The following is a 25,796-nucleotide window of genomic DNA, read 5'->3' as shown; positions in this document are numbered from 1 at the left end:
TGAAGGCAAGGGGCAAAGTAATTTCATACAGTGGGCCGCATTTTCAGGTCTCAGCATCTAGAAATGTTGAACCTTATAAGAGCTCAGGACTTTGTATTTCCTGATTATGCAATGACATATCTACAGCTCCGTCTTGCTCAAAAATCTAACCTCGGTAACCTCTCTGTGGATTACATCAATACTTCAATAAGGAGAGTTGTTGAAACCCTCTCCCTCCTGTTGAAAAAAGAGGCTTAAAATACTGTTCCAGTTTTTAATAACAATTAAAAGTTAAACAAACTCCAAAACCTAAAGCTCTCCTGGAACCCAAAATAAGTGTTCCTTCACAATAAGTGCCAGTGAAATTCTAGCAGGAATGCCACCAACTTCTGTGGTGTGTGTAACCTTTTGAGCCTCTCGGATAGCTCAAGGCACACTCAGAGACAGTACCCTATACCCTGTAATATATTAGTGTTCACACACATACACTATTTTTTTAATAATAATTTTCTATGGTATGAGGCTGCTTTTCAAAGATGCTTATTACTCTGTTTACTGTGGACTACTTGGGAAACAGCAGATCCTCATCATCTCTGAAAACTAGGCCATAGATGGCTTGAGAGCTGAACTGACATTCACCAAGATGACATCTTCTGAACAGCTACAAAAGTCTAAGTCCTCCAAAACCAAACAGCAGATTAGGGAAAGGACAGCTCCCAAAGTTAAAATGTGTGGTACTCTGACTACACAAAAACATTAAAAGAAAAAGAAAATCCTTAAAATCTGCCTAATTTTAATGTATTAGTACTAATATTTTACAATGCAGCCTATTTTCCTAACAGAGGTATGTCTTGATGAGGTGAAAGATCTGCTCTGTGGTTGTGAAGGGTTGTGAAGAAAATAGCCATGATACAGTGATAAAGAACCCACCATCTCAGCACCAGCATATATTGGTCCCACTGCAGAGGTGGTTGTTTTCTGGGGAGGAGCACCCAGAGCCCCACCAAGAGAAGGTGGAAGGCAGGTCCTTGAGAACAGCTGCTCCTGGGAAGGATGAGAAGGTGCCACGGGTGACCATGAGCAGGAAGAGGCCTGAGTGGGGGCTAAAATGGTGAAATGCAACACTTGCAGAGAAGGAGTGAAGAAGAAAATCTGGCAAGCTAGGAGAGACACCACCAGCATTCTGCACAGGTGATGTCTGTTCACTCCTCTGCAGCCTCCCTTGTTTGGATTACAGGATATTGCTGTCATGCTCATGGAAAACAGCTGGTGAAATGGGGCCCTGGCTGCAGGCTCACATGCTGGGGACTTCCTCTGCTTTTTTCCTCTCAAGTTATGGTGGCAGGGGGGAAACATGTAGGTTTAGGCAGCTTTGGAGAGCTTTGAAAAGCTGTTTGGAAGGCTTTGACATGGAGGGTGTAAGGAAAGGAACTAATCCACATGTTCAGTAATGACATAGAATCAGAATGGTTTGGGTTGGTAGGGACCTTTAAGCTCATCCAGTTCAAACCCCTCTGCCATGGGCAGGGACACCTTCCACTAGACCAGGCTGCTCAAAGCCTCATCCAGCCCGGCCTGAACACCGTCAGGGATGGGGCTGCCACAGCTTCTCTAGGTAAAATACTTAAGCTTTAATCACATTATTAATTTCTTTATTAAGCCATTAGGGGAATTTGACTTATGTTTATTTATTACCAAAGTTATAGTTGAGCACCCCCGTGAACCCAGAGAACAACTTTATTTCCCCCTTTGTGAGACCGGTCGGCGGCAGCGGGGAAAGGAAGAAACAAGGAAGGAAGGAAGGAAGGAAGGAGCCCTGAGGGGCCGGGCTGGGCCGGGCCTTACAGCCGCCCGCGGCGAAAGCGGAGGCCGCTCCCGGCGCCGGGAACACCGGCTGGCGAAAGGCCGCCGCGCTGGGAGCGCCCCGCGGCCCGGCCCGGCCCGGTCCCGCCCCCGCCGGGGATGGCTTTTTCTGGAAACATGACAGCCGGCCTCGGGGAGCCGCGGCGGGGGGAGCCCGGCAGGACGCGAAGGCGCGACGAGGCGACGGTTGTTAAGGGAGTGCAAACAGCGCGATCAACAGAGGGGCTGGTGCGCGGGGAGGTGCGATGCCCCGGGTTTTTATAGCCACCTCATGATGTCAGCGAGCCGCGCTGGCCGCCGCGCACGGAAATAGCTGGGCCCTGCAAACGCGCGGACATAAATCCGTTGGCAGGCCTACAGCGAACGGTTATTTTTAACGGGCTGAGCAAGATAAAACTTGGCTCGGGGGGGAAGGGAGGGGTAAGAGAGTAGCTGATTTACAGCCGCTCTAAGGTCAATTTGCTTTGCTACAGAAGGGTAAAAGCATTTCAGTGAGCACGGGAACGTTCTGAATTAGGGAGCTACCCGTGTGCCTCTCCAGCACTGCCCTTGCCGGCCTTCTGCAGGCAGCGGGTGCAGCTTCTGAGGAGCAAGAGGGCAGGTTGTATGGGGCTTTGAGCAATCTGGTCTAGTGTGAGGTGTCCCTGCCCATGGCAGGGGGGGTTGGAACTAGATGAGCTTAAGATCCTTTCCAACCCTAACTATTCTATGATTCTGTGTATTCCAACACGCAGAGCAGGGATCTGGTTTCCCACCCATGCCACAAAACAGCCCTGCCATCTCTTCAGTCAGTGCGTTTTGCCCCACGGGCCATACTCCCTCCAGGAGCAGCTGGCCCTATGTGTCAGGCACAGCTCAGCAGCCCTCCTGCGAGAGGGGGTGGTAGGCAGCTTGGGCCACAAAACCAGCTTTGGGCTTGACAGCCTCGCTCCTTTAATTCAGCGCGGCATGCACTCCAAAAGCTGTTTTGCCTGTTTAAATGGGGTCTTCTGGCCAAAACCTCTGTACCTGGACAGTGAGGATTTCTGGGACAGCCCATCTTGCTTAAGCTCACACTGCCACACCATGCCTTAGAAAACAAGGTGTGGAATCCCCTCATTGTGAAAATTAATGTGAACTACAGCAGAAACCTCGACAATCAAACTTCTGTTGTGACAAAGCAACAATAATCTACACTGCTGTGCCAAGGCCCTGATTCATGTTATATGTGTTCCTTTACCAAGTTTTAAGAAGAGCAAAAGATTGGGTACCTTTAAAAAAATAACAGTATTTCAGTGCAAATATAAACTTATCATAAGCTTCCTGAAGTACACACAGAATAAAGGCAGTATCACTGCAGAGAAGGTATCTGCTTTCAAGGGGGTTTGCATTCTCATTGAATGCTGGACTGGGTCCAGACCAGCCAGAGTATAACCACCCTCTAACCTCCCTGCAGAGACTTACAGAGATGAGACTGAAGCAGTATGATTTCTGACAGAAATCAAATCCTGGCTACTGCACTGCTGGGAACACTACAGACAAGGAAAAAAAAAAGAAAGAGGAATTGGAAGTGAAACAATTCTGTGGAGCTCATTTAGATAATACCTTGTCAAAGGACCAGATACAGGACACATGATACCTTTTACTAAATGCTTGCAGAAGTTAAGTGTCTGCTAGCATAAAATTTAGTATTAAAAAATGGGATGTACAAACGTTAAAGCTGAGCAGTTATAAAACAGCTCAGTTACATGCCCAGGTTAACCAAGCTAAACAGTATGCCTAGTCAAATCGCACATAAAACCATGGAGACTATTTGAAAAATACAATTTGTTCAAATTTCCATCAGTTTGTATTTCAGCATTTGCATCTCAGGGGACTCATAGGGGAATAACTCCTAGATAATATGCTTCCAAAGATTCAAAACCAAGTGACCTTAATGGAAGCTTATCAGTATTAGGATGTTGCATTATGGGTGCTGGGTACATATTCAGTACTTTCTTCTTGATGTAATGCACCCAGGGACATATATAGGAAAATCCCAGGACAGACTGATGAACAGCTTCTAGATATTCCCTATCTTGCAATAATCATTCTGCTGTAGTGGTACAAACCTTTGAGCAGTCACACAGCAAACTGGATCAGAAGAATGGTAAGCAATTTTTGAGCGCAGGCAAATCACAGGAGGCAGCACAGGAATGGGAGCAAAGAGACTGCATCAGGCAGCAACTGCTCAGTTTTGACAATACGGCCAGTAAATGAATAATCTTCACATATTTTGTTTTCATGGCCAGTGAGCTCTAAGATTGTCCCCAAAGTAGCAGCATCTGAATTGTGCTGGGCTTACAGAGACCCCTTAGCCATGGCTAGACTGTTGGTGAAAATATGTCTAGACTACAAGAAGATGTAATGTTTTAAAATGTACGAGTTGGCACATTTTAGCTGTAATACTGTCAACCCAAATTACGGGTATGCCAAACCCAAATGACAGTCAGATATAAAAATCACAACATTACAACAGATGAAATTACTGCATTTAGCTCTGGAGCCCCCAAAACAAGAATGATGTGAACCTGTTGGAGCGAGTCCAGAGGAGGGTCATGAGGATGACCCAAGGGCTGGAGCACCTCTCCTGTGAAGACAGGCTGAGAGAGCTGGGGTTGTTCAGCCTGGAGAAGAGAAGGCTGTGGGGAGACCTTAGAGCAGCTTCCAGTGCCGAAAGGGGGGTGACAAGAATGCTGGAGAGGCGCTTTTTACAAGAGCATGTAGGAGTAGGACAAGGTGGAATGGCATTAAACTCAGGGTAGATTTAGATTAAATATTAGGAAAAAAATTATTTACCATGAGGGTGGTGAGACACTGGAGCAGGTTGCTCAGCTAATTTCTGACTGCCCCCATCCCTGTGTTCAAGGCCAGGTTGGACGGGGCTTTGAGCAGCTTTGTCTAGTGGAAGGTGTCACTGCCCATGGCAGGGGAGTTGGAACTGGATGATCTTTAAGGTCCCTTCAACCAAAACCATTCTATGATCCTATAAATTTATTTTTCAATTTATACCTTAATTTGTACTTCTTTAAGTCACGGTTTAGAATACTTTCCACTAGAATCTTGTTTTTGCTGTTTTGTAGCATTTGTAACATAAATATTAAGATTGGTCTGAAGAGTGTATGAACAGAAATGTCTGTCAGTAAAAGCACCAGGAAAGACAACAGAGCAAAGTTGCAGGGAAAAAAAACAAACCACCAAACCCAAACCATTTTGATAACCATGGATGCAATTGACAGCAATCAAATGGTTACACACCAAGGAATGTGGTGTTTGCAGCAGGACCAGGAAGCCTATGCCCTAGGAAGCCCTCAGTTGCATTAGCAGGCCTGTGCCCTGACAGACAGAAGATACCAGCAAGGTTGCACCACGCTATACGTGCTGTTCCTCCCTCTTCCTGTTCTGCAAACAGGGAAGCTGACTCTAGCCATAAAGACACCCACAGCAGGCAAACCCAGGAAACAGACAGCAAACTAAGATTCACCTAGGCTGAGGTAAGCACGATTCAGAAATGAAAGGACACACCACAGTAATATGCTTTGACTGCCAAAGGACAGAGAAGACCCACCCCAAAACCAGAGCGTCACAGACGCAGAAGTCAAGAGACGTGGTGCGAACTTGGTGGGTGATGTCCCTTGTCCCTCAGGGACAAAACTGATCCTGGCCAGATCACTTTTTGGGCATGCATCTCTGAGGTTAAAAGCATGAGGGTTGTGAGAACAGGCATGAAACTGGTAAGTCAACAAGTGTGGGATGAATCAGTTTTGTTTAAAACAGGTATGGGCTTCTCTTTCCTTAACATCTCACTGAGGCATTTTTTGCATTTCTTTCCTTGTCACCATGTGTAGTGATTAAAGCTGAGGTTCTCAAATAATCACTATCATCTCAGGGTTGAAACTTGCAGAAAACTGTGGAATATGCAAGCAAATCATAAGAACTAGAAGGTAATTCTGCAAATAAAACATTTTAACACACTAGCACATAAAAAAGGGCATGCCAGTGATGGAGAACACCACTACTGTTTATTTTACCTAGTTAATGATTTTTAAAATACAGTTTGTTCTACAGGAGTGTTTTAAGAGTGTTTTAAAAAAAAACACCACTTTCTTCCCAATTTTTAAATGCCCTCCTGGTCCTCCAGAAGAATCTCCATCAGCAGTACAAGTTAGACTTAGGTCTGAATGTATTTTAATATTTGCATAGAGACAAACTTTGCTGGAGAGGGGAAGGAATATATAGTAACAGTATCCTGGCTCTAAAAATTGGACTGATTTACCGGGGGGACACACTACTTAAAACATCTACAGACCTGTCAAGTGTTAGTGCTTTGCCATCACATGTCTGTGTGGGTTCTTTCTCTGCCACTACATCCACTCAAATCTAGGCATGTTTGCCTAGGGAAGGCAACTCTTCATCTGATACAGAATTCAGGAGGTAATGCAGTTTACTATTTGAGCCAAATATTAGGAAAGGGAAGCAAAGGAAAAACAGAAAAGGTCAGTCTTGTAGGAGAGACAACCTAAAGCTATTCTAGATGTGCAATTTCCTCCCAGAAATAAAGCAAATAATTACCTGAAAATAAATTGACTTTTATGCTGAAATGAACTGCTCTTGCAGATTTCTGGGGGTGAGTGTCACAGCAATCTAGCTACAGCTGGGTAACCGCTCTGCTAACTCTGTACTGGTTATGCTCCCAGTACAGACTGGCTCTAAGATTTGCTCTATTGTTTCTAAGTAAGATTCTTACCTAAATAGGCATGATTCTTACCTAAATAGTTTACACTAGCAATACATGTGCCTGCAATACAGACACATCTACAGAAGTTTCTCTGTGATGCTGCTATAGCTATTCCCACATGGGAATACTCTGATACTGGACATAGGATATCAGTTCTGAGACTGAACTACTTCACATTGTTTTCAAAAAAATTTGTTGCTGCAGTGCTGCAGAGTGCCTGCCACTGAATGCTGGCTGCTCTTCCAACACCAGTTGCTGTTTTCTGGGATTTATGACTGAAAGGATTAAAACCAAAGGAAACTAAAATAGATCTCCAAAGGGTATTAATAGCTCCTTCAAGATTTGTCACATTCTAGATTTTATTATTACAGAAAAATATTCTTAAGGTAATAGATACAGTTTCCTCAATTTAAATGTCGAGGGTTTGGGGCTTTTTTTTCCTTCCAAAAAGTAAATTTTAATTCATTATACAGATATCCAGTATCCCAAACACAACCATCTGTGCAAATGATAATTGGGTGATCATTTGCCCCATTTGCACGTGTATTTAAAGAGCAGCTGAAAATTTGGGCCCTTGTAAATATATGTGCATGCCACTGTTTTGCAAACATAGGGCTAATGCCCTGGAAACATTCAAATGCCCAATGGCATCAGTGGGATTTGGGGGCTGTCAGCATTTGGCAGAACCAAACCCTTCTTACACGTATCTATAAACACACTGGCATACATAGAGAGGTTTTGAATAAAATGCAGATGGTGGACAACAATTTCGCATTTATCTGGACATTCTGGGAGATGACATTCTTGACTATAGTTTTAACATTATAAATTAAGGTTTGGTAGTTCATTTAAACATAGTTCATTTCTTTTCTAAAGATTCTGGTTCTCAGCAAATGAAGAAAACACATTCCCAGCCAGCACGCCAATCACAGTATCAACTCTCTCACACTTGCAGATAAACCTTTAAGGAAGCTTTACTTACTTATATCAAGCCACAAAAACATCAAGAAGCATATTAATTGTGATAATAAAAAATAAAGCCTTCAGTCATGTGTTCCATTAAATCACTTACACCCTATATTTTTAAAATGTACAAAATCCATTTGCAGTTTGCCAGGGAATTATTTTAAGGTCCTGGTGTCCCTTAGAATCTCTTCTCACGTCTTCAGATGTCTGCCTTTCACTTGCGTGGACTGAAATGTCTAGACATCCAAATTAAGGAGTGACCAATCACGGACAAACTGATCTCTCTGCATACAAGGTCAGCGCTGCAGAGGCACACACATACGTGAGCGCACACACACACACATATACTGGCAGCAGGCACTGTGCTGGAGACCTTTATTTGTGCACAGAAATATTGATGTTGCTAAGTGATAGGCAGGCGGTCACTAGCCCTAAGTCTTTGTGTTTGTTTATTACTGTCTTCTTTCCCCAATAAACAATGCAACGGTGATGCAGAGATAGAAAAGCCTGTCTAAATTAAAACAGCTATGGAACCTAATTTATTATGTCTGTATGATATCAACCCACTACTCCTTTCCCTGATTTTGTTCTGTTAAGTCAGAAGGAAAAAATCTAGGAGGAACTTGAAAACCCACATGTCTTAATGGTCCCAATCATCTTACTTTCCTTCAGTTAAATAATAGAACTAGGTTATTGGCAAAGGTCTGTCTGCATCTTAAGCTTGCTGGCACCAGATTTAAGGAAATTTTTTGAAGTTAAAATAATAGTCCTGTATGAAATTCATATGTCTAGTCAATCAGAATACGGGGCAACCTGAAAATAGTATCTCATGACACTACACAGTAAGTGTGGATACACGTTCCTTATCTAAAAATTCAGTCCAGTTACCTTCAGTTCTAGAATCCAAGTTGCTATTTTAAAAAATTTTCTAAGAAATCCCCTCCCCAAACAAAAACACACACCCCAACCCCCTTTTCTTCAGTCATCCCTGTTTTTAAAACCTGTACCTTTAGTGATAAAGAGGGTAGATTTTGATTAGATTGCAGGATTAAATTCTTTTAGTATGAGGGTGGTGAGACACTGGCACAGCATGCTAGAGAAGTTGTGGCTGCCCCATCCCTGGCAGTGTTCAAGGCCAGGCTGGATGGGGCTTTGAGCAACCTGCCCATGGCAGGGAGCTTGGAACTAGATGAACTTAACCCAAACCATTCTATGATTCTATGATATTAGGAGCAGGTTTCTGGAAACACAAGTTTTCATGACAGGGGTCCTGTTTGCAGTTTTCAGTATAAATTGGCTTGCTTGACTCCAGGGAAGACAGAGCATGGGGAAGCTGGGTTTCCATCATCACCTCCCCTGGCTAGCCTTCGAGGCTTCTGCAGAGCCCTGGAAGTGCTGCAGACCCCCAAGCTTGTAAGCCCTCCTGCTCTGATACAGCCCCCCATGTGAGGTGCCCAGGTAAGATCTCAGCCCCACAAACACAGGTCCCCAGAGGTTACCGTGCTGTCTGCAAGCATGCTGGGAGGAAATCACAGCCCAGTCTACTCCTGGAAGCTTCCAGATTTCCAGAAATTATATGGCCAACATGGCAGGCCATCATATTGCAAATCCTTTTTTCAACAGAAAAATATTACTTAGAGCTTTGCCATGTCATAACAGAGGCATCACTGGAGCGAGGACACTCTTGCCTTCACCTGTATGTACTGCTGCTGACGTAGAATTTACACAGAACATGTTATTAGGAAAATAGCGAGGGTATTTTGACTTTGATTTTATTTTAGCAGCGAGATACAAAGATGACTACCAATGTCAACTGGCTGTGGGAAGCACAGCTGGAGGAACATTTCAGAACATTTTGGACCCTACTGGAATAGCAAAAGCCTGCCCAGCAATATAAAGATGAAAATGACCTGGGAACTAACGTAAAACAGTAATTCAGGTAACTTGTTTTTCCTCTAGGTTACTGTAAGTCCTGTAATAAATCACAAGACAGACATAAACTTCTGGTTTTAATTGTCATGTACATACAAGTTCTTCCTAAATTCTGTTTCTCCCACTGAAACAGCAGTGAGTTGACTACATACTGGAAGTCTTACACATAAGCAGACCCAAAGCAGCGCTGCTACAAACCATTTTCTGTTCGGTCGGCTGAATCAGATATGGCAATGATCATTCCAGCAGGAAGCTGAAGGGACAGGACAGCTCAGTCCTTTCCTCCCTACATCAGTAATTTGCTGGATGAGTCACTGGCTCTCTCTGTCTTAGTCTGTCCATATGCACAATGTTAATAGTAACAATGCCTTCCAAGCAAAAAGCGTTGCTTTAAATTCCAGAGATCAAAGACCAGCAATATTCCTGTTCTGGACAAAAGCAATACTTTGTCTTAGTCTCAAGCTGCTTGCACAGCCAGTGCTGGGAGCAGACCATTCCTGCAGTAATCATGAAGTAAGTGTATTAACACTTATGCACTGAATCAATACTTTCCATTAAAGCATTATTTCTGCAGATGTACTCTGGACAAATACTTCAGTTATTGAGTGGGGAAAGAAGAAGGAAAGAGAGGACATAAAGAAACCACGTTTTTCTCAGAAAAGCTGTATGTTAATTAAAAATATTCTTTTCCAACAGACCTCTATTTGTAGGAGGAATGAGATACTGCAGACAACAGGCTTTAGCAGCAATGGCTCTACTTTGAAGGACCTGACTTGCCTTCAACTATGTGTCCTCTCAGGCAATCAACACACCCTATGAAGAACACACACCTTAATCACACTTGAACTTATTTTACTTCTTCCTCTTTTCTCAAAAAGCATTTTACATCTCACAAAAAATTCTAATTGTCCTACCGAAAGTTCACGCTTCTGATTTTGCCTATCTAGAGAAGAGTGCTTATTCACAAACAAACCTTGAAGGATGGAAAAATGACAAGGAAGATAGCATCAAGCCAGACAAGTATGACTGGAAACTCAGATGTAAAGAATTCAAGTATTTCAGAAGGTTTCTTGATAGGTATATTCCAACCTCATTCCAAGCAAATAAGATTAGCACGTATTACTGAGAATTTTATGCCTCAGTAGAAGGCCCTAATTATATTTCACACTGCTCTGAAGATTCCTGTAATATACACACACCTTTTATGTGGAATTTTATACCCTATTTATAGCATATAGGTTCTTTTTGATATTATTACTTTTCTATGAAAGTTTCTTTGAAGTCAGGTAATTACCTTAAGCGAAATATATAGCCTGTTGTGAGAATTGAACTATGAGATTTGTGTTGAACACGTCAGCCATCATGTAGCCCAGTATAAAGGCTTCTAAGCCACAAGTGGGGATGGAAACATTAATTACAAAGACAAAGCCAATAATGCATTTTAAAAGGCAATTTAAAGTGAGGGCTGATAAAACTGTATAGTACTACATCTTGCTTCATGCATGCCCCTAAAACCTATTTGCGCTAATGTCGTGGTTTAAACCCAGTCAGGTAACTTGTTCACTCACTCCCAGTGAGTGGTGCCGAGCTGACAACAATCAAGGTCCGTGTTCGTCTCCCCCCCCCCTCCCTGCACCGGGGCTCTCCCCTTCCCCGCTCCCGGAGGAACGGGGAGGAGGATCGAGAGAGTGCAACTCCTACGGGTTGAGACAAGAACAGTCCAGCAACAAATCACCACTGCTACTATCAGCTAAAACAATGATAAGGGAAAATAACAAGGGAAGAGAATACGATACCACCGGCCAAGAAAACGAGTTCCACCCGGAAGCTCCTGTCCTTCCGGGTAACTCCCAGTTACCCCCCACCCCGGGCATGACGTGCTGTGGTATGGAATACCTCCCCGGCTAGCCCGGGTCAGGCGCCCCGTCTCTGCCTCCTCACAGCTTCCCCTCCTCCCTGGCAGAGCATGAGCCTCACAGAGTCCTTGGTCAGGGTAAACATCACTTAGCAACAACCGAAAACATCGGCTTCACCAACGCTGCTCTCAAACTAGAAGTCAAAACACAGCACTGCACCAGTTAACACAAAGGAAAAAACATGACTGCTACTGCTGAACCCAGGACAGCTAAGCACTAAGGAGTGTAAAAATTATTTCATTACTAGTTACTATCCTTAGCAAAGCCACAGGTTAGCACAGACTTGTCTAGAGCCAGGCTGAACCTGTGAAGAGGTCAGGAGGAGTTACTAAAACAACCAGTAACAATCCCCAGTAATTTCTCCCCAGCCAGAAATGGTGCGTCATTAAAGATTTCTACATTTCGATTCTTCCCATGCTAGAAGAAAACGTGTCTCTTTCTCTGCAAAGAAAAATCTTTAGTGGAATAAATGACACATGGCTACCATATATCAATCTAGAAAATTATGCCACTTTTATACAGCATTCTGATCTAGGACTGAACCACCACCATTTTATGTCTGACGCGTTTTCAAGTCACTTGCAGTGAGAAGTCACCCTCTTCACCTCTTCAGGCACAGTTCCTTGAAAATACCTAAAAGTACAAGATTTTAAAACACCATGCCATATGAAGCCACAATTTGTCATGCAAATGTTATCCCTCATATACAATGCATAATATACACATGAAACCAAAACCTCAAGATGTAACGCACGTGCACACACACACACACACAAAAGGCAAGTCAGCCAATACAGGATCACAAACACAACTTATTATCATTTTTTACTGATGGAGCAAATTGATCTAGGTTACTGCATTGAGACAGGTTTCCCCAACTGTCTGCACTTCAGTAATCTGAGACTTGAAACTGCTGGTTTTATCATACTTTTTGCCTAAGCAAAAGTGTAGCTTCTTATTAAGCATGCTTAATAAAACCAACAGACATTAAAAACAGTCAGCAGGGAGTGTTGCAATTAGATGCTTGCACAGTGCTTCCCTCTGTGCTACATGCAAATATTTTTCATCTTACACAGACTTTCAGAAACTTCATCATGTTGCTGCAGTAAGAGAAACCTGCTCCCTTTTTCCTCATGTGAGATGTTAGGCCATCAATTGCATATCACAATTACTTTACAGAATAAAACAAAATTACTTGTAAATTTCTAAGTTCCCCGCCGCGGTGTGGGACCTCTGAAGAAACCGATACAGCAGTTTCATCCCCCAAATACTACAGGTGAAGGAGAGACTAGGACTAAAAGGGCAGATGAGATATGGGTCAATAAGGAAGCAAAAAGCTGAAAGAACCACATCTCAGATGACTGAAGTATCTACATTAAATATATGAAATATTTTCCTTCACTGAATATAGAAATGCTGTTGAACTTGTTCTGTTTTTTGGGGAGAGGGGAAATGTTTGGACTAATAAGGGCAATCACAGGGAAGAGAAGCTTACAACTTATCTCTATTGAGTTAGTCAGATGCAAAATTCACTCTGATTGCTGTGGGATTCTCTGTGTAACAGCCAGAATCTACAGTGCTGCACGCTCTCAGCGTAATTCCTTCCATCTGAGTGAACGACGCTCAGCGGTTTATAGGAGGCGCTCTTCCATCTTGTAAAACTGGCTATGCTTAACTTTGTAACAATGTCTGCAATTCTCTTTCTTCAGAAAAGAGAAAAATTCTTCTTCCCAGAATAACCTACAGAAGGGACTGCAGTGTATATACATGAAAGAAACCAAACCAGCAGGAGGAACCTTTAGGAGGGAATAGGAGGAATAATAGGAAGGCTCTGAATCGCTGGTTCACAGAAGGGTTAAGGGTGGAAGGGACCTCAGGGGTCATCTTGTCCAAACCCCCTGCTCAAGCAGGGCCACCCAGAGCCAGTTGCTCAGGACTCTGGCTGGCTCCTTCCAGACTTGCTCTGCCAAGTGAGAGGCTCTGTTCAAGGCAAGTAATTGCAGCTGTCTCACCTCACCCCATGGATGCTACAGGACATAATCCTTTTCTAAACCAATTCTATAGCCTATCTGTTATGAAACCTTCAACCTTTCTGTAAAGGCTTCCAGTGAGAGCCTGGTAGCATTTGACATGAGCTTTTCTGATACCACTGTCTGACAAAAGAGGCTTCCACTTTGTCAGAGCTTTGTTCCCACTGCCATATCCTCGCCTGCAGCATAGAAAAATGTCTCTACCAGAAGCCAGTATGCAAACAAACAAATCTTGCAAAAATATTCAGTGTGAAGGAAAGCCACACCCGTCATATAGGTCTGTCCAAGTCTGTCTTTTCACCATATTTACATTCTGATGTTCCAGGTTTGTTGGTTTATTAATTGCAAATTTGTCTGTGTGAGTCTCTTGCACATTTGTTATGGGCTTTATAAAAGATATTCTCTGCAAACGCCTTGAGGTCACACTTGAAACCATGGTGTGAACTATGCCAGACATAGAGTTTGTGAAAGAGCTTCTTCCAGGACCATTCGTGATGTCTGCCTCTCTGTGCAGAGGAATTCAGAAACGAGGTGCAACTACAGCAGGCCTTTCCTGCTGCTCAGCAGCTGCCACGTCTCCTCTTGGTCATGGCTGATTCCCACAAGATGGCACAGCACAACTTAATCTGGGCTTAATCTGAGATTTAAATGATGACTCCTTGACTGACGCAACAGTCTGCCAGCACACTGCCTCACTTCACATCTCTCACGATCCACTTCTCTCACGCATCGTCTTTGCAATTTTCCCCTAAATCAAAACACTGCCCATCACTCCCTGCTGACAGCAGAGCACTGTTTCTTTATAGCCCTTCTGCAAAATAAAGTTGCAATAACTTGAGAATAAAGGTAGCTTTAGGTTGTGCGAACTACCTGAAACACCAGTCAGGCAGTGGAACATTGACATGGGAAGGAGTTGAAAATAAATGAAAAATGAGACATAAATGAAGAGCAGGTGGTTTCAGATTTTTCAGCTCTCATAGTTGTCAGTGCTACTAGTGTTTTGATTTAAATCAGTCTTAAAGCAGACTCTGCCTAAATCTTTAGAAAGAAATTTAAACTGAAATGGAAAATGGACATTGGTTCAATCAGTACAACCTCTCAGTTACACACAGGATCTCCATTATCAAGTTGGAAAAAGAAGAATAAAAATGACATTTCTGGTAGCCACGCAGGAAGCTGGAGAGAAAAATGACAACAAAAAAATGCTGTGTAAAGGTTTCCCCTTCTTTTCAGTATATGGTTTCTACCATTTTGTCTGCCCAAGCTGGTATTTCAGCTCCCTATCCAAGAGCATTCTGTGCAGAAGTTCCTACACTGCCTGATGTGTCTCTGCCTATCTGTGGTCAGGGAGAAAACAGTTGAGTTGAGCAGCAAAGTGACAAGAGAGGCAGCAGCCTCCGGCAGCCATGGGAACAACAATTTCTAGAGACTTGAGGCTGAAATTTCAGAGGGAAATCATCCCAACTGCTGTAGGCAGGCCACAGAGGGGCCCCCAATGGCACTGGCTTTGAGTTTTAAGGCAAAATGTTACTGTAGACGTGCATGGACCTGACTTCACCATCCGCTAAAGAGCCATAATAATGACAGCCACATACCTGCAAGAGGTTACAAAGCAAAGCAGGAATTTTGCCTGCACAAAATGTAAACATCAAAACAGATGGCACAGTTATGTTAATCGGTTAATGTTTGCAGAGTGCTTTGAAGATGCAAAGCACTATAAAGGTACTAAATACTTACAGTCTTGTCTAGACATCATCAAGCTAATTTTTAGACTGCAACCTTTTCAGGCCAAACAGTACTTCTCTGTGTATGTTTGCACTGTGCCTTGTGTAACGGGATCCAATCTCAGGATGTATTCCTAAAGGAGGAGTAAGAAAGGAGCAGCTCCTGGAGGTGAAAAGCACAAGCCAACAGCTCCTGCTAAAGGAGTATGAAGTAGCACAGCAGAGAATCAGGCTAAATATTATCAGGGGATGAGATAGAAGTGAAAATGTACTCTACTAGAATCAAAATAAATACATCACTTTTGTGTAGTGCAATACATAAAATACGCATTCAAATACAAAGACGATTTTTCCGACTTTTCACCAGAGAAACAGGTAGATTGAGGCTGTCACAACAAATAACCCTTTACAAAAGAGTTTGCCGTAGCGGTGAAAACTCTTTACTGCACTAACAAGAGAGAATGAGAAAACATCTTTGGCAGAATAAACTATGTATGTAGACTTAACAGAGCTGTGAGGAGTGCACTGTCAATGACTGTCACACAAAGTCCAAGTATGCAATTGAACAAAGCAAATTATAAACAAAGAGATCACAGATTTTGTTGAGGTTTGGGAAAAATCCTTCTAAATCATTTCAAAACTCACACTTCTTATTTGCTCTAAGGAATGTGGCATACAAAGAAAATTAAATTCCAGAGACATATTCTGCAATAAGTGAGCTTTCTGTGTCAGACTGCCTCAAACCTAAACCAAACATTACTATTCTGATGTTAAGAAACCACAGATTTCAGAAACCTTTTCCACTCATGTTTCCCAGTCAGCTCAGACTGTAAATGGGGAAACAAGTCTGGTGTTACACAAAAGGTGTGGACAGCTGAAACACGTAATCCTTAATCATACACTAAAAATAGACCCAAACTGACCACCCAGTGCATAATAAGTGCTACTGAGCATGGAATCAGAGAGATCTCAGCTCAGCCGCTAGCTCCTGGCTAGGAGTAGTGTGGAGCTGGCGTGTGGAGGCCTGAAGGCAGAGCAGCTCCCAGTCCCTCTGAAACAGTCCCTCCGAAACAGTCCCTCCAACCCACTTCAAAGCAGCACCAACCATAGGGGCCACAGGGGCATGGTCTCCTTTCCCCCTCCCTTTCCCTTGAGCTCAGCTTTAATCAGGGGGCTCACAGTCAATATAGAAAAAACTGAAGGAAAAAAGGGGTGTTTGGTGTTTAGAACATTGATCTTTCACCCTAAACCACCATTTTCTTTTTCAGATCAGAAATGTACATTGTGAAATGTGGTGGTGAAGATGGTTTTAGGACCATTTGTACTTCCAGAGCATCCCCCAAAACCTGGGGGATTCCTACTCTTCCAGGGGAGCATGCAAAAGGTCTGCTACTACTACTCACTATTCTCGTGAACAGCTGTATGACAAAGGTCCTATGCTGCAGATTCACTTGAATAATGACAGGTAAGGTTATCTTCTTGCTTTTGAGGTTTTGTTTTACTTATTTTCCAGCCTCTTCACTTCAGCAGTTAAACGTTAATTTCTAAGCAAAAGCAAAGCCTTAATATCATTACAGCTCTTATTTCTCGATTTGTTCTCAAATAGTTTCTGTCACTGTACAAGAAAGAAGACTTCAATTGGAAAAGGATTAAAATAATAATAAAAAGTGGTCCATTTTACTGGCACATTAAAGAGCAACGCCAACACTATACTAACTTTATTCTTCCAGGGAAAGTGTTGCCTTTCCCTCTCTGTTTCAAAAAGCATGTATAAATAATAAGCCCAATTTTCAGTCTCAACTGGGTTACCCTTTTCCTTGCTTGTAATTTTGCATATGCTCGCATAATTACGGACTGAAATTTGCAAATACAATTACTTGCTGACACACATTGTTATTTGAATGATAAAGTATTTGATTGTATCCAATGAAAACAAGATGCGGAAGCAAATGTGTTTTAGCAAACCTAATGTACTAACTTAAGCTTCTGTTGTTTTATGGAAATATGATCCCCTAACAGTATGTCTACACCCTGTAGTGAAGTATTGTCTAGAGACCTTACATTAAAAGCAAGATAGCTGTCTTGCTGCATTATCACATTTACACTTGCCTGGTAAGAAATACAGCTACATAGGAACAATTACTTTCTACTTTTTAAACAGGAAAGTTTGCTTTCATAAAAATCGTCAAATTAACAATGGCATATTAACGGAGTCACAAAATAACTACCAAAAAGATGCTGCTAAATTAAACTAATTCAGAATTCATATTGCATTTTGATGGCAGTTCATGACATGTAGTAAAACCACCTGGTTTCTCTCCCAAAGAGAGAAAAAGGGTTAAATCAGAACTCACGAAAAGAAGAGCAGCTGTCAAGACTGCAGTTTAGCAAAACTAAGAGGCATTTGAGTTCACTTAGATTTGCCAGTGACTTTTGAAGCTACATTTAATTCTGGTTATTTCAAAGTTAGCAAACCTTTTATTAACAAAATTCCATAGGAAATCCTTAAAACTGCACATGGGGGGCTGTCTGTGGCATGGTCCTCTCTCACTGCAGTCTTGCAGAGTTCTTGCTGGATTTCCTAGGGCTCACCATAAATACAAACAACTGACCAGAAAATCCAGATGAGGTTCAACTGTATTTCAAGAACAGCTATGACCTAATACTTTCTTGATACAGAGGCACAGACGTGAAGCTAGGGAGATTATACTAAGAACTCAGTTAGTATCTTTCAGAAGAGAATGCAGAGTATGGCTAAGCAGCTCACTAATTACATTTAAAGATATTACTCAGGAAATCTAAGGATAGGAAAGAAGTTACCGATATACTTAAAGGCATTATCAATAAGATCAGGAAGACAAAAGAAAAGCTTTTTGTTACTAAAATTTTTGTCTATATTTGAATATACCGTTGTCAATGGAAAAGAAATCCAGAGCCTGGAGTCATTCTGGATTCCAAGTCTGGAAGCTGGCACTGAATAAAAACACAGCCAAAGACACCGAGAGATATTTAACAAATGAATATTATACAGAATCAATCAACATAACATGAGTTACCACTTCAAACTATTCAGAAATGATGGCAGTGTTCATATAAGGAGAGCTTAAAAGATTCCTACATCTTTTTTCTCTAATTTTATCTAGTTTCAAAGCTTTCAGAAATCATGTACTTAATCTTTTCTTTGCAACTGAGAGAGCTGTAAGTTAAACTTTTTTACAGTAAGACCAAAATTCTTACGTATTTCCATAATCCGTAGTCTTGGAAGGCAGGTTTTAAAGAAAATGCGAATCAGTGCATGACTACAGAGGAAGACTGCAAGAGTTGGTAACTCTAAGCCAGCAGTGACAATGCACCATAAATTGGATATTAACTTCAGGAAGAATCAAACAGCAAAATTCCAGTGTAGTCTTGAATAGTGTCATCTTCAAATTATAATCCAGGATGTCCGCACCATGTTGGCCAAACTACAGATTAAAGCATTGTACAAGTATAAAGTCTGAGGACAGGTAGCCACTGAGAGCAGCTCAGTATTTACTGCTGCATTTGACATAAGTGTTTGTTTATGAGGGTCAGCCTGACTTCTTTGTGTTTCAAAACCCCTAGGTGACCATACTCTATCATCCATATATAAATGCTCCAGCAGTCCAGGAAGAAACCCACGCTTTATCAGATGTATTTACAAGACACATCCTACCAGCACGCAGTCCATGGCCACCAGAGAAAAGTACAATACTTTTCTGCATGGGCTGCCAAGCACTGCTTCCTAAAACCAACCTGAACTTGTGTTTGTATTCCAGACTTTTGTTCCCATTGGAGCTACACAGGATCAAAAGCTGTTTACTCCTTTTGGTTTAGTACATTCTACACCAACACGGTTTCAGGAAAAAGTGCCAAAACCGCCGATCAGGGCTTTCATGTTGTTGTTAGAGCCTAAGGAGGGATGACACAGTGTGTTTACAGCTCAAACGGCTCTGAACTCTCCAGTTCTCTGGGCAGGAGAAAGACAGCATGATTGCAGTCCCCTGATTATGCCTTGCATTTTTTAAATGTTCAAATCTTTGCAGCCTTCCCATAGCGTTCAGTGCACTTTGACCATAAACTGCTCCAGAGTGCAGGCAGAAACAGCTGGGAAAATATTAATCCTCTCCTTATATGGCGAGAATAAGAATGAGAAAATACAGGCTGCGTTCAATGTGATAAATGTCTAAGAAATTCCTCTTTGAGTGGATTCCCCGAGTCTACCTTCTACATTCACAGAACACAAATTATTTAGCATATAGAGATAAGAATTCGTGTCAGCTCAAGTTAATTTTGTACCACAATTATCAGAAAACGCTGGTTTGACCTTTAAAAAAAATCTAGTATTTTCAGACTTTCACCCACTCTTAAAACTTAATTTGAAGTGCTGTACAACAGTTCTTGCAAGTTAGACGAGCAGTTTTATTTTGCAGACGAGGAAACAAGATAAAATTGTTAAGTGACTTCCCCAAGTCATTATTAGGTCTAGAGAAGATTTCAGAAGACTCAATCCTGTATCCTGCATTGTCCATTAATCAACATTCCTAACAGAGTACGTAAGTATAAGCTATCACCACAATACATGCTTGCATTGTATCTACTAAATGGCTACGTGAGTTGAATAAATTACATTAAACTAATCTGTCTTACTGGGTTGCTTTCCTGTTGGGTCAGCATTGCAGTCTAGGTCACCACACAGCTGTAGGAGAACTGTCACAAGGAAGTGGGCAAGAACATGTGGCCGGAGGTAGAGCAAGACCAAGTGCAGACAGAGATAAAATTAGACACAGAAAGCAGTGATCTAACAAAGTCCTCTGTTTTAGCCACAGGGCGCTGTATGTTTTTTTTTATTTATGTATAAAACATAGTAATATGGGGCTGAAGAATTCAGAGATGAACTAGTTCGACCTCCTACTCTAAGGCAGGATCAAGTGCATGCAGAGCGTCTATGACTGATGATTATCTAAGCTGTTCTCACCTCTAGTGAGGATAATTCATTGAGTAACCCTCAGGTAGCCACTGATGATGCTTTACCATCCCAGTAATGGAAAGGTTTTATAGTCTTTTAGCCTAAATCACCTCTGTGGCACATTAGATTGATTTCTTTGTTTCCTCTGGAAATTATGGCAAGCCATTGATCACTGTCACTTAAATACTGACATTTTGTGTATCAAAGACTAATGTCCTTTCCAGTTTCCTTTTTTTTTAGCCTAAGCAAGACAGTTCTTTCAGTCTTTGCTCTGTGGTTACCTGTTTGAAATCTATTATCGTTCAGAACTTTCTCTCCTTGAGTTTTGTCTTTCTTGAAGTGAGGGAACTAAACCCAAAGTATCCCACTGACCAGCATCAGTACCAAACAGCAGAAAATTACTTCCATTGTCCAGCTGTTAATTTACCTTTTCTGGATGGAAAACTAAAATATCACTGAAGACATTGAATGAATTCCAACAATACATTTTTATGTATGGATAATAAAATTAAATATGATGCAAGGAAAGTCCCTGCCCTAGAGAGCTAGCTCATCTTTTGAAACAACATAATTACACACACATTCTCTCACACATTATAATCTGGCTAGCTGCCTATACGACCTACAAATTCTACTTCTTCTTATGTACTTTCATTTATTCAACAGCCTTTGTTTTTCAGAAATGCTGTGCACTATGACTTTGGCACTACAGTCACCAGACCGAGCAGGAACATCCTGGACGTGATGACAGTTGCACTTACTGATAACTGTAAGGACTGTGCTTTCAGATGAACATACCCACAGGAAGAGATGCTGGCAAACTACGCTTTCTAGTTCAGACTCCAACTCTCTATGCAGGGCAACTAACCAGTCACCTGAAGGTGCTTTTTTCTGTCTGGCCACTTGAGAGGAGAGAAATCAAAAAGCAGAAAGTAAGGCTCCCAGCAAACAGAAAAAAGGTGGACAAAGTGCAAAAGGATTGCTGCTGTAGTGAGGGAGCATAAGCAGCATTCAGGAGCAGGTCTTTCTGTCTTCATAGGGCTTCCCATATTGTATACTGCCTGTGGTCAGTTGGACTCACATACAAATCTTTTTTTGCCAACTTCATCATCCTGTACAAGCTGCCAGAAGAAGGGGAATCCGGGGAAGCGTTGCTTAAAACTACTGGTTACAGGGACTGATCAGTACTGGCTCTAATGCTCTTTTTTTCCAATTTTTTTTTTTCACAATAGTGGAAAACACCTGCATTTGCACAGCTTAGGGCAGGAAAGACTGGCTGGAAGGCACCAGCTGAAGTTGCCACCATTGATTCCAATATGAAACCAGAGTCTTCAAACCCCTTGGCGAGGCCTGAGAAATCACAAAGGAAATTGAGAAATCAGTTCAAAAAATAGACTACTTTTATACCTTAAGAAACTGCAGATGCATTCATACTGGTTATATGAATATCACAAACTACATGTTTTCTCCTGGCACACTACAGCTACCAACATGTGTTGGGCTTCACTCAAATTGCTTCTCGTAACTTATTGTAACACAAGCAATCTGTAATTGTTATTGCAAATCATGGCAGTAGATTTTCTTTAATTTTAACCAGCAGCTTTGAAGCAGACCAGTAAATAATCACAGTACAGTTCCCACTAAGCTCCCCAAAAAGACTGTAAATACATTTAACAACCTGCAGCATAAACACATCTTCTGCTTTCAACCAGCACTGAATAACTTCCAGAAAGTGTTTTTGTTAGAAGTGTATTTGAAGAGAAGAAAGGCTTTAAAGGACAGCACTAAAATGTCTCTTTTTCCAAGGGATGTATCCACGCTCTCTGCTGCACTGCAATCTCCCAGATGAATCAGAGATCCACAAATGCCAGCAGCTAAACATCTTTCTGAAAATGAATGCAGTAATTGGTCTGATTAATGTAACATTTCATAGAATCCTAGAATCATAGAATGGGTTTTGGACTGGAAGGGACCTTAAAGATCATCCAGTTCCAACTCCCCCATCTTCATGGCCCTATTCTGGACTCACTCAAGCAGGTCCGCCTCCCTCTTGTTAGGAGACCCAGAGTTGGCTGCAGTGCTCCAGGTGGGGTCTCACGAGAGCAGAGTGGAGAGGCAGGACCACCTCCCTTGACCTGCTGGTCACGCTCCTTTTGAGGCAGTCCAGGATACACTTGGCTTTCTGGGCTGCAAGCGTACACTGCCGGCTCATGTTCTCATTGATCAACACCCCCAAGTCCTCCTCGGGGCTGCTATGAATCCATTCTCCATCCAACCTGTACTTGTGTTTGGGCCTGCCCTGACTCATGTGCAGGACCTTGCACTTGGCTTTGTTGAACTTCATAAGGTGAACTTACTTTAACATTATAACTTTAATTTGGGGAATATGCGACAACTGATGGAAGTCATAGAAGCCTGTAATTGTGTCTTGGCTTACGGTATTTCCATAATACACTCCCACTGTTAGTGCTTAAACTAACTCAAATGTCTGAGTGGCAGGAATGTGGCATTTGACAAACTGCTGGCTATGGCACTGAGCTGAGGTTTAACAGGTCCCACTCACCTGGACTCACACCCCAGCTAGCCACCATAACTTTTTGTGCCACCATCCTCCAAAACACATCATTTGAATTGATCCAGTGTAACAATATTCAGTTCTCTTTTTCCTGTGGAGCTGTTTTTCTACACAGATTTTTTTCAGTGATGGCTCAGCAGTTCAGCCATGCCAACAGTCGTACTGCCAAAACCTCAGTGGTGGCAGGCAGATGTACAGAGCCAGAAGGCTCTTGCACTGACTTTGCCGATGAAGCCACTGTCTTACTGAGTTATGCTCTCAGGAGGCAGCAAACTCTAAAACTTCCCTTGAGCTTAGCTAAAAAATGCCACTACAGGAGTATATGTAACATGCTGAGGCAGCTTCCAACTTAAAAACTACACAAATAAAGAGACAGAAAAATAAACCTGAAATATAAAACAAAAAGTGTTCTTGAATGAAACTTGAATTAAAAAGTAAATTATGTTTCTTTATTGCACTCGGGGTACTTCATGCTTCACCAAATTAGCAATTCATCAGTCACGCTACATTTATATAAAATGAAACCAATTGCAGTCTCCCCCATCTTTACTAAGAGTCTTGGTAAACATGTAACCTGGTGCTTGGAAGAAGACTCCTTCAGGGGGCATCTCTTGGAGTGATTTGGTGCAAGCCAAGAGAGATGGCGACACAAGCCCTGCTGCCTCCTTGCCCCTGAGACCAGTCTACCGTAGTCGCTGGTTATATTAAGCCAAAGCTCTTCTATTGCTGATGCTGAATGTCTCATATTCATCCCAAATGTCAACTGCGCTTTAAATGACATTTCCGAAAAAACTGTAACATACAGGGAAGAGCTGGTGTACATCTGCATCACATTTCAGCTCCACCTCCAGCTAGGGTAAGCAGGAGTCACTGTGAAGGTATTAACACTGACTGTATTGCAGCCAGGACCATCCCATCAAGGATACATTAGAAATGACTAACAAAGGAAGCATCACTTTATGTGGCGTGCTCTGTCACTGGGAAAAATCGCTGTTTTGGCTGTGTACAAATATACTTTTCAGTTTAAGGTATGGCACAGAACCGGGTTAAAATCAGAGTGGTTGGATCAGGTAGGGAGATGGTTATTTTTTCCATTTCAACACTTTGAAGCAAATACTGAAGGCTTCTGTGCAGCTGTGCAGCACACGGGTTGCCTGGCCATTTTATGACTTGTCTGCTCTACCTTGACTTGTTTTACAGTTTCTACTATTGAAGAGCACTACTTTCTAGAGAGTTTCTGTTCCTGTTTTAATTGCAGAGCATGTAAAAGGCTCTTAAGTTTTCAATAACAACAATAAATCACTATCAAACCCAGAAAGACGTAAGGATTTGAAATGTGCCTCCTTTAAGAAGTAAATGACTGGGGAGGAACAAAGGATGATCACAAAAAGCTAACAAGGATGTGTTCCAAAGCAGAGAACACTTACCTAGAGCATGAAAAACTACCTCTGCTGGCTTTGAAGAAAATACTTGACCTTGGGCCTCCCCACGAATATCTGTTGAGCTACCGCGGCAGCTTCTGCTTGCCTCTGCGTACATTTACAAGCACCTGCTCAAAGTGGAAAATCCACCAAGCAAGCATGAGACATGCGCTTTGGGGTAGGCAGCAGCTCTGTGAGAAGCTCTAGTGGGGGATGCAGGAGATCCAATGAACTGGGAATAACCTGACTGATCTTCAGTTCTGCGTTCTCTAGGAAAAATATCTTCTGGTAGCACTTCACTGCAACCCTTACGTTCTCCTCGGTTTTCAGAGGAGTTTTCTATAGGCTCAACTACTCTTGACTCAAACCCAGATCTCCTAAAGGACATTATAATGAACTACAGCAGAATACCTTGTACTACTATGAATGTTTAACATAGTCTGAAAAGGCCATAATGTAAAGACTCTTGCAATCATTATTGTTACATTGCAACTAAGAAAAAGTCAAGTGGAAAGGAATTTTCATTTACAGTTTGATAAGAAGAGGGAGTGGGGGAGAAGTGCCTTAAAACAGAGCAGCATGATTTAAATGGCATTTGCCTCATGCCTAACATATTCACAATGCAAGTGAGTAAAAGCACGATGCCAACCTGCCAAGAGTAATGCACTTTGCTGCTCTCAGAAAACCTTCAAGCAAATTCTGTGTACACTGCTGAGGAAGCCCTTTGGTTCTGCTTCAGTGTAAGGTCTTTACACTGCCAAATAGGCCCGAGTAATGCTCCTAAAGCAGTGACAGAAGGCAACCTGACAGAAAAATGAGGTTGTGACAAAATTTCTTAAGTTTACTAGCTGAGGCATTGAGGTTTTGGAAAAGATCTACAAACCCACAGTGCCATTACCTCAGGTACTTATTTGTTAGAGAAGCTGAGGAGCAGAGTCTGGTAAAAGTGCAAGCTGTTTCTCAAAGTAACCTCTTGTCCGTCTGGCACCTTTCAGGGGACAGAACGTCTGGGTCACATAGGAAAGAAGCTGGAGTCCTGTGAACCTTCACAGAGCCATGTTGCAAGCTGTGTGAACTGCTGCTTCAAATGAGGCAGCTAAGGGGAAAGGGGCGGGGGGAAGTGCCACTCTAAATGTCTCACAAAAGCACTTAAAATACTGTAAAGCTTCTAGAATAAGAGACTCGGAGTTGCCAACCCTTGCAATTTTATTGCAAGTCTCATGATGCTCTATTTAAAGTCATAGCTTTTGAAAACAACTGATTACCTTGGAATCAGCTTCCATTAAAGAAGGCCTCCAGCAGAGGTTACACAGAAAAGCCCGAAAAGCCCAAGCAGGCTGCAAAGCCTCAAGTCAATAACATGTTTATTAAAGGCTTATGAACTTTAAGCTAATAATGATTTTGACAGACTGGCTCATGACTTTGTTTAATAGTTGGTGTTACCCATATCAGAGAGGAGAAAAAACCCAACAAACCCTGCTTCAAATCTAAGCCTGAATGAATTCTTCAACAGCATGAGAAAATTGGCAGCAAGAACGGAAAGCTATCTCCACATTGCTTTGCCTTTGAAAGTTTCTCAACAAAACAACAACAAATCTAACCTCACACTTATCTATATCAAAGGGCACTAATCAAAACCAGCAGAAC

The 25,796-nt window shown here is 42.1% G+C and overlaps 1 protein-coding gene and 1 long non-coding RNA gene across 6 annotated transcripts in view; one reads left to right on the top strand and one right to left on the bottom strand.

Annotated features, from left to right (window-relative positions):
• LDLRAD4 (low density lipoprotein receptor class A domain containing 4) overlaps nucleotides 1–25,796 on the bottom strand; it is a 180,477-nt gene that overhangs the window by 48,064 nt on the left and 106,617 nt on the right. The gene's annotated exons all lie outside the window — the stretch shown is intronic.
• On the top strand, nucleotides 2,646–21,371 carry LOC133266995 (uncharacterized). Of its 4 annotated transcripts, XR_009742600.1 has the most exons (5): nucleotides 2,646–3,970; nucleotides 4,944–5,354; nucleotides 10,193–10,573; nucleotides 16,435–19,736; nucleotides 20,834–21,371. It is a non-coding gene; the product is annotated as an uncharacterized LOC133266995 (long non-coding RNA). The 4 variants fall into 4 exon arrangements; XR_009742599.1 differs by having other exon boundaries at nucleotides 16,435–21,371; XR_009742597.1 differs by lacking the exons at nucleotides 16,435–19,736; nucleotides 20,834–21,371 and adding an exon at nucleotides 11,627–11,981 and having other exon boundaries at nucleotides 10,193–11,025.

The sequence above is a fragment of the Pezoporus flaviventris genome, unplaced genomic scaffold, assembly GCF_033815535.1.
Source record: "Pezoporus flaviventris isolate CSIRO_AGI_PZ_B2104156 unplaced genomic scaffold, CSIRO_AGI_Pfla_v1 ptg000007l, whole genome shotgun sequence".
Classification (NCBI taxonomy): Eukaryota; Metazoa; Chordata; class Aves; order Psittaciformes; family Psittacidae; genus Pezoporus; species Pezoporus flaviventris.
Note: the sequence above shows the minus strand (reverse complement) of the source record. Positions and strands in the feature narration are given on the sequence as shown.